A 12195-nucleotide genomic window follows, 5' to 3' on the forward strand; every position below is an offset into this window, starting at 1 on the left:
CCCCCCGGGGTCAGATCGCCCCGCGCCCCCCCCAGGACCCCGGAGCCCGCCCACGCCGCCTTGTCCCGCCGGTAAGGTAGGTGATTTAATTTACGCCGGCGGGATCGGCGGGACTTCGGCCCATCCGGGCCAGAGAATCGAGCGGGGGGGCCCACCAACCGGCGCGGCGCGATTCCCGCTCCCGCCAAATCTCTGGTGCCGGAGACTTTGGCAACCGGCAGGGGCGGGATTCACGCCAGCCCCCGGCGATTCTCCGACCCGGCGGGGGGTCGGAGAATGTCGCCACTTGATTGTAATAACCTGCAAGAGAGACACGGGGTGGGGTTCATTGTTTTCCTCATGTGGCTCGAGGAGTACGAGCAATCTGCCATCCCTACCCGATCTGACCTACATGAGACTCCAGATCCTCAACAAGGTGGTTGACTGTAATTGCCCTCTGAAACAGCCTAGCAAGACACTCTGTGCCAAGGCAATTAGGGATGGGCAACAAATTGCCAGCCGGGCCCATGTGAAAAAGTTTTTTCAAGTTTTGCAACTCCACCATATCTCAATTGGCCCATGTGGTGCTACAACAGTGCAGAGGATCCGTTCTCCCTCTTGAACTCTGCCATACTATTTTCTAACACAAAAGCAATCAAGAAATTCCTGCAATGCGAGAACAAAACAGTGCAGAATCGTTTTCACTTCTGACAGAACAGGATTCACATTTACTCCTTCATTGTGGCAAAATGTTGTTATCGACCTGTTGGGTGCGAGGAAAGTGTTCATTGGGGGCAATGTAACATCTCTTGTTCATGATTTAATGCCCAGTGACTAATAGGCAAGTCAGAGACCATGGCAAAGGAGCTGCTGGAAACCGAAAAAGCAAGCTTAGCTCTCATGGAATTCATTGAAGGAAATCTGGAGTTCCTACCTTCTTGAAATGAAAAAGCAGGCAGAAATGATCCGTCACAAATAATTCATACTCTTTAAAGTTACGTTTACTGTAATCTTGGGACTCGTACTGTCGGAGAGACAGGATTATCCAGCTCTTAAAGAGACAAACAGCTTTGGAAGCGATATGCAATTAGTAGGTTTGGAGGGGACATGTAATCAAAGGGAGACTTGAAAATGATAAGAAAAGTAATTTGCTTTAATCTCTTGTTTTTTTCTGTTGGTAATGCCGCAGGGAGCAGAGGAAATGAAACTGATATCTGGAGCAACGAGGAATAAATGAAACTGATTTTACACTCCAATTGTGGCATCAGTATAAAGCAAAACCAACAGACAGTTGTAATATAATTGACGCTTCAAAAAAAAAAAAGGAGCCAATGCAAATTGATTTTAAAAATATAGAGAAGAGAGTGGAGTGACGAGCGGGAGGTTGGCAAAAGAAACAAATGAAATAAAATAACTGAAATGAGAGAAAAGCAAAGCGACAAGAAGATAAAGTTTTTCTTGGTCACATGATCAGCTCATGATTTTCAATGTATGTTTCTAAATACCTCTTCATAACAATTTCAACCCCAGATTTTTTTTTTTAAAATCACCATTTCAAAGTAATCAGTCTTCCTCAGTTCAAATGTAAAATGGGTGCATTTGTGATAAAACTTGTTTTGTAGTCTGTATGTTCTGCTCCCTCGAGCACATTTCCAGTTTTACCTTAAAATATTAATCTCGGCGCTCTTGTGTCTAAATGTCAGCTCAACGCTTGATTATTCACTGGTGTCTCAGCCGTGGTAACATTTTGAAGTTTTCTTACAAAACCATGTATTTTCAAAATACATCCGACTTTGTACAACAGGATACTTTGTCGATACTCCTCTTGAATGTACAGCAACAGTCATTATGAAACCAGTCACCAGCTCAGAGACACAAGAGGGGCACTGAAGGGGGAATAGGAGTGACAAACCCTCCTGGGAATATATATGACAAACTGGAACAGAATAAGACTTTTCACAGCTCCTGACAATATGCTAAAAATTAAAATGCTTTAACACAACAATATAATGAAATCTATTGACATTTAAAATGAACGGAGAGACAATCACGGATGTTACATCTAAAAACACACAGCAATGCCAGGAAGGGGAACAATGGTTGGATGGTCCCATACCTGGAAAAACGGATGAATTGTTTAGCATTGAAGTTTGCGCTGGTGACTGGAGGTAACACTTCCATCTTTGCACAGGAGAATGGGTTTTATTAGGTGGAGATTCTAATGGGAAGGTGCACTGCAAGCAAGTGGCACAGGTTTTCTCCACCCAATCTCTGTCAATCAGTCAGCAAGAGAAATACAAGTAAAATAAAGGGAGTGGTTTCACAGAGCTCAGCTATTTCGCATTCACATCCTGACAACCAGCAAGACTCGGGTGAGACGATGTCACCCAAATACGATCTCCCTCATGTGCACACATGCACAAAAACACATACACAAACACACACACAGATACGTACACAGAAACACACACAAAATCACACACATTAATCAGCAGCCTTGGGTCAAAGAACAAATGTAATGTTGAGCTGATAAACTGGGCTGTAGCTTTTACACGCTTAAATAAGCAAATACAAACAATGGTGGCTACTTTTAAACTGTGAAGAAAACAAAAGGCATACTTGTTCTAAATTATCACAATTGCAGGAGCCACAGGCTTGCTTTTCTCTCTTATTTTGGTTTGTGACACGACTGAGAAAGCGTATGTTGCTTAGTGAGTGGCACCTGAAGTGTTACAGGCATATGTTACATGTAAGGCGTTAAATCTTTCACAAAATTCTTGTTAAGCACAGATTGTGTCGGAGGGGGGGCTCGGAACCCATGTCATTTTTTGCTTTGTGAAATTCCAAGGCAGCTTCGCAATAGAATTTGCACTTAATGCATGGTCCGATATAAAGGTGATTGTTTCCTACAGTTACCTGACCTGCTCTGGGTGCCATACAGCTACCAACAGAACAAGAGGAATGTTCGGCCCATTGTGGCATTTGCTGGTTCTCTTGTATTCTTTATGTCCCGCTGCCATCAAGCATATTTCCAGGTTCTCTCTATCCGTTGCCTTTTATCTTTTGATGATTCAAGTGTGTGTCAGATTTAGCCTGAAATGGGATAATGGTGTCTGTCTCAACCACTATGTGTGGTTGAAGGCCTCCCAGCCCTTTGACAGCGATCATCATAAAGACACTTCTCACTTTCCATGACAGTTTTGAAATGATAATCCATCCCGTCAATCTTTATGGCCATGGGGTGAGACACAGCTAATGTAAAACGATCTGGTGATTGAAACTGTAGAGTCGCGTACTGGCAAAATTAGTTGTGCAATATACCTTTGTTGTGACAATGTACAAATTGTTTCTTCAAATAACTTTCAAGGCAACATCACCATGCACATAAAAAAGGTGGGACAAAGAATCAATGCATCTCTGTTGGAGCCTTGTTTTGGAAACGCAGCTCAATCTCTTGCAACTGGGGAGGTGGTGCAGTAGTGGTATTGTCTTTGGAGCAGTAATCCAGAGACCTAGGGTAATGCTCTAGGGACCAGGGTTCGAATCCCACCAGGGCCGTTGGTGAAATTTCAATTCAATACAAAATCTGGAATTAAAAGTCTAATGATGACCATGACACCATTGTCAATTGTCATTAAAACCCACCTGGTTCACTATTGTCCTTTAGGGAAGGTAATCTGCCACCCTTACCTGGTCTGGCCTACATCTGACTCCAGACCCACAGCAATGTGGCTCACTCTTAAATGCCCTCAGGGATGGGTAATAAATGCTGACCCAGCCAGCGACGCCCACATCCCATGAATGAATTTTTTTTAAACTCCAATAAAAACCTGTAACCCCAGTGTCTTTTATGAGGATTGTCCACATTTTGGAGCATCTTAGTCAGTCACCTCAAGGATGAGCATAAAGATCTGCAGGTCAGGTGGGGTTACAGGGATAGGGTGGGGCCAGGGGAAAGGTTGGTGTAATTCCTACTAGGCTGGGGGATCATTAAAGGGCGGCACGGTGGTTAGCACTGCTGCCTCACAGTGCCAGGGGTCCGGGTTCAATTCCAGGAGACTATGTGGAGTTTATGCGTTCTCCCAGTGTCTGTGTGGGTTTCCAGGATAAAATTGCCCCTTAGTGTTCAGAAATGTGCAAGTCGGGAGTTATCAAGATAAAGATAGATAGTTTTCTGAAGAATAAAGGAATAAAGGGTTATGGTGTTCAGGTGGGAAAGTGGAGCTGAGTCCACAAAAGATCAACCATGATCTCACTGAATGGCGGAGCAGACTCAAAGGGCCAGATGGTCTACTCCTGCTCCTAGTTCTTATGTTATAGGGTTACCAGGATAGGGCAGGGGACTATCTTTCAGAGGATCGGTGCAGACCCGATGGGCCGAATGGCCTCCTTACGCACTGTAGGGATTCTATGACAGTAATACCTGATCCTGGATATCGTGTTTGATTTACTAGAAAGAGAGGGAGTCAACCAGTTCCCTGTGGATAAAAACAGAAAATATTGGACAAACTAAACAGGTCAGACAGTTTGCAAATTCTGTGTTGGCATCAACACTTAATCTCAGAAACGGAGAATCCCGCCCATGGTCTAATGAGCCACGGTTCATTCTGGGGCCTGTCAGTCCAGTAGTTACATCGGCTGGGATCAGGATCAAGGTTGACATTTTCTGGCAGGAACACTGGTCTACCCTGTAACACTGAGCTTGAGCTAATGAGTGTCATTTCTGATAGATGCATCTTTATAGTGCCAAAGTCAAGTATTAGAAAAGCAATATTGTTGTTAATATGTAGTCAGAGCAAAACCCAAAAAGGGTCAAACTTAATTTGGTACATGTTAGCGGTTAACAAGTCATCATAACTTTTAGCGGTGACAAGATTCAAGTCATTTCAAGCAGAACAGCATTGTAGCTGCTCAAAAATTTTACTTTGAGAACTACCACCATTGGATCGTTCAGAATTGTCCCAAATATGTTTTGCGGAAGAATGTGACTGATCAAGGGCAACCAAACGAGTACACACCTGGGTCAGCATTTCTTAAACCTGGAGATAAAAATAGCCGATTTGAAAATCTTTGTGCAGGGCTTTATACACCCCAGCCAACCAAACACGCAAAAACAAATATCTCTGCACACAGAGAGAGATTAAAACTTGACATTTAATTCACTGCATTCAATGCTGCCAGCCTTAGAGGGTGTGTGTGTGGGGGGGGGGGTGCCCACCGACCGTCGGGCCGGCCTCTCTGAAGGAGGATCTCCTTTCCTCCGCGCCCCGCAAGATCCATCTGACATCTTCTTGTGGGGCGGCCTTGGGGAGGACGGCAACCACGCATGCGCGGGTGGCGGCAGTTACGCCAGTTACGCGACGCCGGCCACGTCATTTACACAGCGCCGCTTTTATGCGCCACCAATGCCCGGCGCGCGCTGATGACGCTGCTTTCGCGACATGCCCCCCGAGTTTCTCGCGGCCCCGATCCTAGCCCATTTTCGGGCCCTCAAAGGCGTTCACGACGGCGTGGGCACTTAGTCGCAGCAACGGAGAATCGTGCCCACTATCTTCGCCACGGCTGCAAATTTGGTTTCTCGCAGACAGCCCTGATTTGGAACAGTTTAAAAAAACTCTTTACCATCCAGTTAACCAACACAGGTTTAAAAACCGGGGTTCTATATTAAACATTTCTCATTTAACGGTAATGTTTGGCTGTTAACTCTCTTCATTAAAACAGAACATTGTAAGTGATTTTTATTTGTTAAATATTAATATCTATGTTGTGCAGCCACATTTCTTTCATTGGATGGGCCCCCATTCTGACACCTATGAGGAGTTTTTGGCCCATCTCGTAGATTATCACCAGGTTATTTTAGGAGCAAGCATTAGATGCTGATAACCTAATCCACACCACCTATGTATTTGAAACTTTGGCGGCACACATATGAATAAAGGTCCTTCACTGGGGAATGTATGGCCAGTTCGGGGTGGGTTATTCAGAATCTGTTCAAAGCTCATCACTACTTTGCCTGTAAAAGAGGCGTGGGTCTTGTAGTTGGCACAATGTCTGCTTTGATGCAACCTTTTGCAGCACATTGTTCGAAAGGATCAGAGGGATGACTAACTTGTCATCTTTCCATTGATTCTGTATACCCCTCCCGCTGCCTCAGGAAGGAAGACAGCATTTTCAGAGACCCCTCACACCCAGGATTTGCCCTTTTCCAGACCCTTCCATCAGGCAGAAGATACAGAAGTCTGAAGACCCGCACATCCAGACATAGGAACAATTTCTTCCCCAGAGCTACTAGACTCCTCAACGACTCTCCCTTGGACTGGTCTGTTCCCTGTAAGAACACTACACACGACGCCCTATGCTGCTCTCGTTTGGCCCTTGTTCCGCACTGTAACCAATCTCTATTTGTTGATGTACCATTGTCAATGTACTCTGTTGATTGTTCTTTAGTCTACTATGTACGCATTGTGTACGTTCCCTTGACCGCAGAAAAGTACTTTTCACCGTATTTCGGTACATGTGACAATAAATATCAATCAATCAAAAATATCAATCAACATGTGAATTAGGAGGCGGCGGCAGCCATTTGAAACCTCGAACTTCCCCGCCATTCCAAAACATCATGGCCGAGATTATATCATCGCAGCTTTTCATTCCCCCAACTCCTCAGTCTCCCCAGTGAACATTTCAAGGCTCGACTGGATCGTGCCTCTTCCTCATCTGAATTCCTGGTAAAGTAGCTCGCAATCCCTTCTGCAGATGTCAAAATCTTTAAACTACTGTCCACACAAAATTATGATGAAAGTAATCTTATAGATAATCACAACGATCTATATTAAAAATCTTAGGTCTGTGTTAATTTCCTGATAGAGTAAAGCTGAATCCTAATAAACATACAAGTCATTTTATGTTAGGGTTATGCTTGGGTCAGGATTTTTGCAAACTAAAGATGAAATTAGTCAATGTGAAAATCTTTACACGAGAGTCTGTTTAAAATTTTGCTTGATTAATTCCTATGTTCACATCTTTTGTGCTCAATGTATGCTGAAATTATATCCTTTAACCAGTGGTAATATTGAATACATTTGAACGTACAAATTTTGGAGTAGGCCAATCAGCCCCTCACACCTGCTCCCCTATGGCTATCATACCATCTCAGCTTTTCATCTCCCAGTAGCTCCGATGGTCGAGCTGTCTCCCAGCTCCAAACTAGGTCCTCCTGGTTTTGACCCTCCATGTACAATAGTAAAGTGGACAATATTTTAAAATATTGACTTGGATTTTGTGATCAGCAGCAATGGGATAGCACATACCACTTACCGAGAAAATGAAATAAAGTTGGGAACATATACGTGGATAGAAGCTGACATATCTATATTTTTTGAAAACATTTTAAAACTTGATGGAAAATTTATCATGGAATGGAAAAATTAAGAAATTCCACAATTATGAAATTATCTTTTCAGGGCCAGAGAGGTTGTTCAGTAATAATCATGATTTAGTGCACTGTTATGAACCTAGTTACACCTCAATCAATACAATGTTAAAAGGTAAGGGTTTTTACAGACAGAATAATATGGAGAAAAGTGGAAACTCATGTCAAATTCGTAACTTCTCATTCATTTACAAATCAGCGATGCCCTCAACAGTGCACCATCCAGAAGAGCGGGTTTTGATTGACAACAAAGTCTGGATTTGACTGCACATGTGTGGAGGTCAGATATTGCTGTCAGTTTCACAGAATAATGATAATTGTGAACATTGATATCCTTTCAGTTTTCTCTGGCGGAAGGTTCTGGAATTCCTATTATTCGAGGAGCACCATCACTACAAAGAACATAGTGGTACAAGAAGGTGCACCATCATCTTCTCAGAACAACTAGGGAGGGCGCTGATGTCAGCACCACCTACCCTAGGAAGAAAGTAAAATGCATCTTGAAAGTTTCCCATGGAACCAGAGGTCACTGTATAGCCAAGAGCTCAGTCGCTCCACTGGATGATGCTGTATTCTATTCCCTGGCACAGGGTTAACAGTAATGACCTTCATTTTATCTTTGTAAAGAACCGTATACATTTATGGGATTTGGCATTGCTGGTTAGACCAGCATTTATTGCCCATCCCTAGTTGCCCTCCAGAAGGTGTTGGTGAGTTGCCTTCTTGAAGAGCTGCAGTCCTGAAATGCGTTAGTTCCCTACTTCAATGCTACCATTAACAAACCTCACTCTTCATTTATTGAAGGAAAAAAAAGAGGTTAAAAAGGGGACAAGACCAATTTTGCCTTATAGAATATCTGACCACAAATGGTAAAATTTGTCTTTTGAGAAATCTACTGCACCTCCTACTTACATTTTCTAAATTTAGGGAACAGAAGGGCAAGATATCAAGAACAGCGATCCCCCCATAAAGCGAACGCACCTCAAACTGTAGTCACACAGCCCATCCTAGTGTTCCGACGCTGCTCCATTTTCATGTACTTCATGCTCTTTCAAGTTTGCGGCTTTATCTCTGCTCCGCGTTGCACCATTCATCAATTATTTACATTAAGGGGCTGATTTAGCACAGGGCTAAATCGCTAGCTTTGAAAGCAGACCAAGGCAGGCCAGCAGCACGGTTCAATTCCTGTACCAGCCTCCGCGAACAGGTGCCGGAATGTGGCAACTAGGGGCTTTTCCCAGTAACTTCATGTGAAGCCTACTTGTGACAATAAGTGATTTTCATTTCATTTCATTTTTCGATGCTTCAAGCAAGCCACTGCTTCAGGGGCAGCCAATTTCAGATGCCAACAACTTCCAACTTGAAGGCACTCCCTAAATTAAAGTTAACTTGTGACTTCCTTTACTTGAATTTCTCAGTTGGGAAGAAATACGGTGGGTTCAGATCTCAGGGTTTCAGACCGTCAGATCTGACAGCTTCAATTATTTCAGCCTGCAGTCGAGCTACGGAAGTGAGCTCCTTCGAGAGAGAGAGAGAGATGCTGCCACATGGAGGACAGGGGCCTGTGCTAGCTCTCTTTCTCAGCTGAGGGAACACACGGGCAGCGATGTGAGCAATGAGGTGGGCCATGATCTGAGAAAGGCAAGGATGATTAAGTAGAATGAAAGGACATCATGATTTGAAAAGTTAATACCAAACAGAAGCATTTCACAGGCATCAGAAAAGAAAACTAAAGTGAAGAGACAGGTATTGCAACCGTCAACCTCACCCACAAGCCAACTGGAAAAAAACATTTGTATTCTTAATGCTTGTTAACCATTGCTGGTCAAAGATGTACATTGTCAGATGGAAGTTTGGAAAGACCGGAGTTTAACAAAGAACAAAGAAAAGTACAGCACAGGAACAGGCCCTTCAGCCCTCCAAGCCTGCGCCAACCATGCTGTCCGTTTAATCTAAACCCTTCACTTCCGGGGTCCGTTTACTAAAAAAAAGTCAGGAGAAGAGTAATGGACACCGGTGGCACGGTGGCGCAGCGGTTAGCACTGCTGTCTCATGGTGCCAAGGACCCGGGTTCGATCCCGGCCCTGGGTCACTGTCCGTGTGGAGTTGCACATTTTCCCCCTGGTCTGCGTGTGTCTCAGAACCCACAACCTAAAGGTGTGCAGGGTAGGTGAACTAGCCACACTAAATTGCCCCTTAACTGAAAAAAAGAATTAGGTACTCTAAATTTATTTTAAATAAATAAATGATTTCCTTTCTGCCCTGCGTTTCCTTTTCAGTTTGAATCAGCTACGTTGATCCTTATTAGCAGAGGCAGTGCAACACCACTGACAACTATGCCAAAGAAAAAGTATTCCCTCCTTTCCCACAAAACTAAAAATCCAGTACAACACAAAGAATAAAAACCGCTTGATATTCCAAAGATCCAAGTTGAACAGTCCATTTCCATTCCTTTGGTGTGGCGGTGAACAATTTTACTCACTGGATAAAAATAGCCTCAAATTCTTTCACGTGTAACTCTCTTCTGTAGAAATCATTGGGGAGGGGAAAGAGGTAAAGGGAGTTGCTGCTGGGGACGCTGAACCTTTGGAAAGAGATTAAGACATTTGAACCTTTGTTTCCAAAACCTCGTTGCCAAGGATTGATATGTGCCCAAAGGGGAATTTTGTTACTGCTATGAAATTATACATATAATCCTCCCCCTTGGAGAAGACTTGTTGCCATTCAATACAAAACGTCCTTGAAGAGACAAGGAAGAGAATAAGTGTGCCGAGTGATCCAAAATGTAACAAGCAAAAAAGCTGAGCGATGACGCACATAAGACTAAGTGAAAATGCCTTTTAAATGGTTACTTTTGAAAATGGCCATTAGTTAAATAAACTTGATAGCAAAATTGCACATTTATCAATAAGGTTTCATTTAAATTTGCTTCGAGAGTTACCATGTATTCCATTGCTGTGACAAAAGGGAAGCTGAATAGTTCAGGTGTTCTCCAGGCAAATTATATCTTGCCACAAAGAAAAGGAAAAATTGTCACTCTCCAATACACAAAAATATGAAACTAGTCATGCATACAGCCAGCTGGTAAAATGTTTCCACAGCAAATACACATGACCCTTGTTAACCGTCTAATGGCTTTGCAATTTCATTGATAAGAAATGGCATACTGAAAATTGCTTTTAATCTTTTACAGTCTAAAATATTACTGCGTTGCCCAGCATCAAATAAACGTTGAAATACAGTATTTTTAATGAGTGACTGTAGGTATTCAGCAGCTGTATAAAAAATAGAAATTCCATCATTGTACTTGATGATGAGAAGAACTCCTAAATTTGTCTCATCAAATGGAAAATATCTCAACATGACCTACTTAGAAACCTTTCTCCAATCATGTTAAAATAAGCTGGAGGCCAATATGGTATATTTGGAACATGGTGAACTTTAAAAGGCAATTGAAAGGGAATTCTACATTAAAGAAACTACAAGATGTTTGGGATTGCTCCAGTCAGCATAAAATAGATCTTTCAAAAGCTGCATCAGAAGCGATATAGAACACAGTCGCCAAGGCTTGACAAAAATGATATTATTTATTTTGGTTTCTGATTAGTTACATTTTTAATTATCTTTATTGTCACAAGTAGGCTTACATTAACACTGCAGTGAAGTTACTGTGAAAAGCTTCTAGTTGCCACACTCCGGCGCCTGTTCGGGTACATAGAGGGAGAATTCAGAATGTCCAATTCAACTAACGTCTTTCGGGAGTTGTGGGAGGAAACCGGAGCACCCGGAGGAAACCCACACAGACACGGGGTGAACGTGCAGACTCCGCACAGACAGTGACCCAAGCCGGGAATCGAACCTGGGACCCTGGCGCTCTGAAGCAACAGTGCTAACCACTGTGCTACCGTGCCGCCTAGTTGAATTACTTAGTAAAAAATGAGAAATGGGCAGCACGGTAGCACAGTGGGTAGCACTGTTGCTTCACAGCTCCAGGATCATTGCCGTGTTAATGTAAGCCTACTTGTGACAATAAAGATTATTATAATTAACAGCAAGTTATTCAGTACCTTTACAGCTCCCCAATTCGACCTCAACATGTTGAACACTTAACTAGAGGTGGCATGAGAACATTGTGGGGCCGCATATTTGTACAAGCAGACGGTTGTCCTCTCAGGCTGGGATTTGATTACAGACCAAACTCATGGGGGCCAAAGGGCAATCCGAGTGCTGCAATCTCCCCTTATATTTATCCTACAGCATTTGTTTGGATGAGGCTGAATGCATTGAATATCACCCTGAATGCTTCTTGCATCAGTGGAGTGACCTCCTCAGTCACAGAGAATCATAACTACCTTGTAGAGGTTATAATTCCAAAGCCCCCCCCCCCCCCCACCCCGTCTCCCCCGACCTTCCTCACTCAGGCCCAGTTGAGACAGGAGCAGCGAAGCGCTGAGCAACAACTGGGTTCAAACCATACAAGAAAAAAGCGCGTTGGGCCTTCTAACCACCCCGTCTCGGCACTCGCCTGACCCTGTGGCTGCCTCGGATGTGCCTCTGGAGTCAGCATGGCTTCCCCCAGAGTGAAAACTGAGCCGAACAAAGCCCTTTAAACCAAGGGTGGGTCTGCGGAATTGGGAAATTTCTCGACTCAAGCTACTCGCCTCGGTAGCTAAAGTGCGGCCCATTGACACGATTTATCTTTGCAGATCTACCAGTGCCTGTGGAGAGTATTTTCTGTATTTTGGGGGGTTTATTTCAGATTTACAGTGCCCTTATTGACTTGC

At 43.5% G+C, this 12195-nt stretch overlaps 1 protein-coding gene and 1 long non-coding RNA gene across 5 annotated transcripts in view; one reads left to right on the forward strand and one right to left on the reverse strand.

The window, feature by feature from the left end:
• Positions 1 to 7246, forward strand: part of LOC140387275 (uncharacterized) — a 28424-nt gene extending 21178 nt beyond the window's left edge. Inside the window, exon 2 of the long non-coding RNA XR_011933825.1 lies at positions 6134 to 7246. This is a non-coding gene — a long non-coding RNA (uncharacterized lncRNA). The remainder of the gene's footprint in view (positions 1 to 6133) is intronic.
• sez6b (seizure related 6 homolog b) overlaps positions 1 to 12195 on the reverse strand; it is a 1259716-nt gene that overhangs the window by 1216459 nt on the left and 31062 nt on the right. The gene's annotated exons all lie outside the window — the stretch shown is intronic.

This window comes from Scyliorhinus torazame, chromosome 12 (assembly GCF_047496885.1).
Source record: "Scyliorhinus torazame isolate Kashiwa2021f chromosome 12, sScyTor2.1, whole genome shotgun sequence".
Taxonomy (NCBI): domain Eukaryota; kingdom Metazoa; phylum Chordata; class Chondrichthyes; order Carcharhiniformes; family Scyliorhinidae; genus Scyliorhinus; species Scyliorhinus torazame.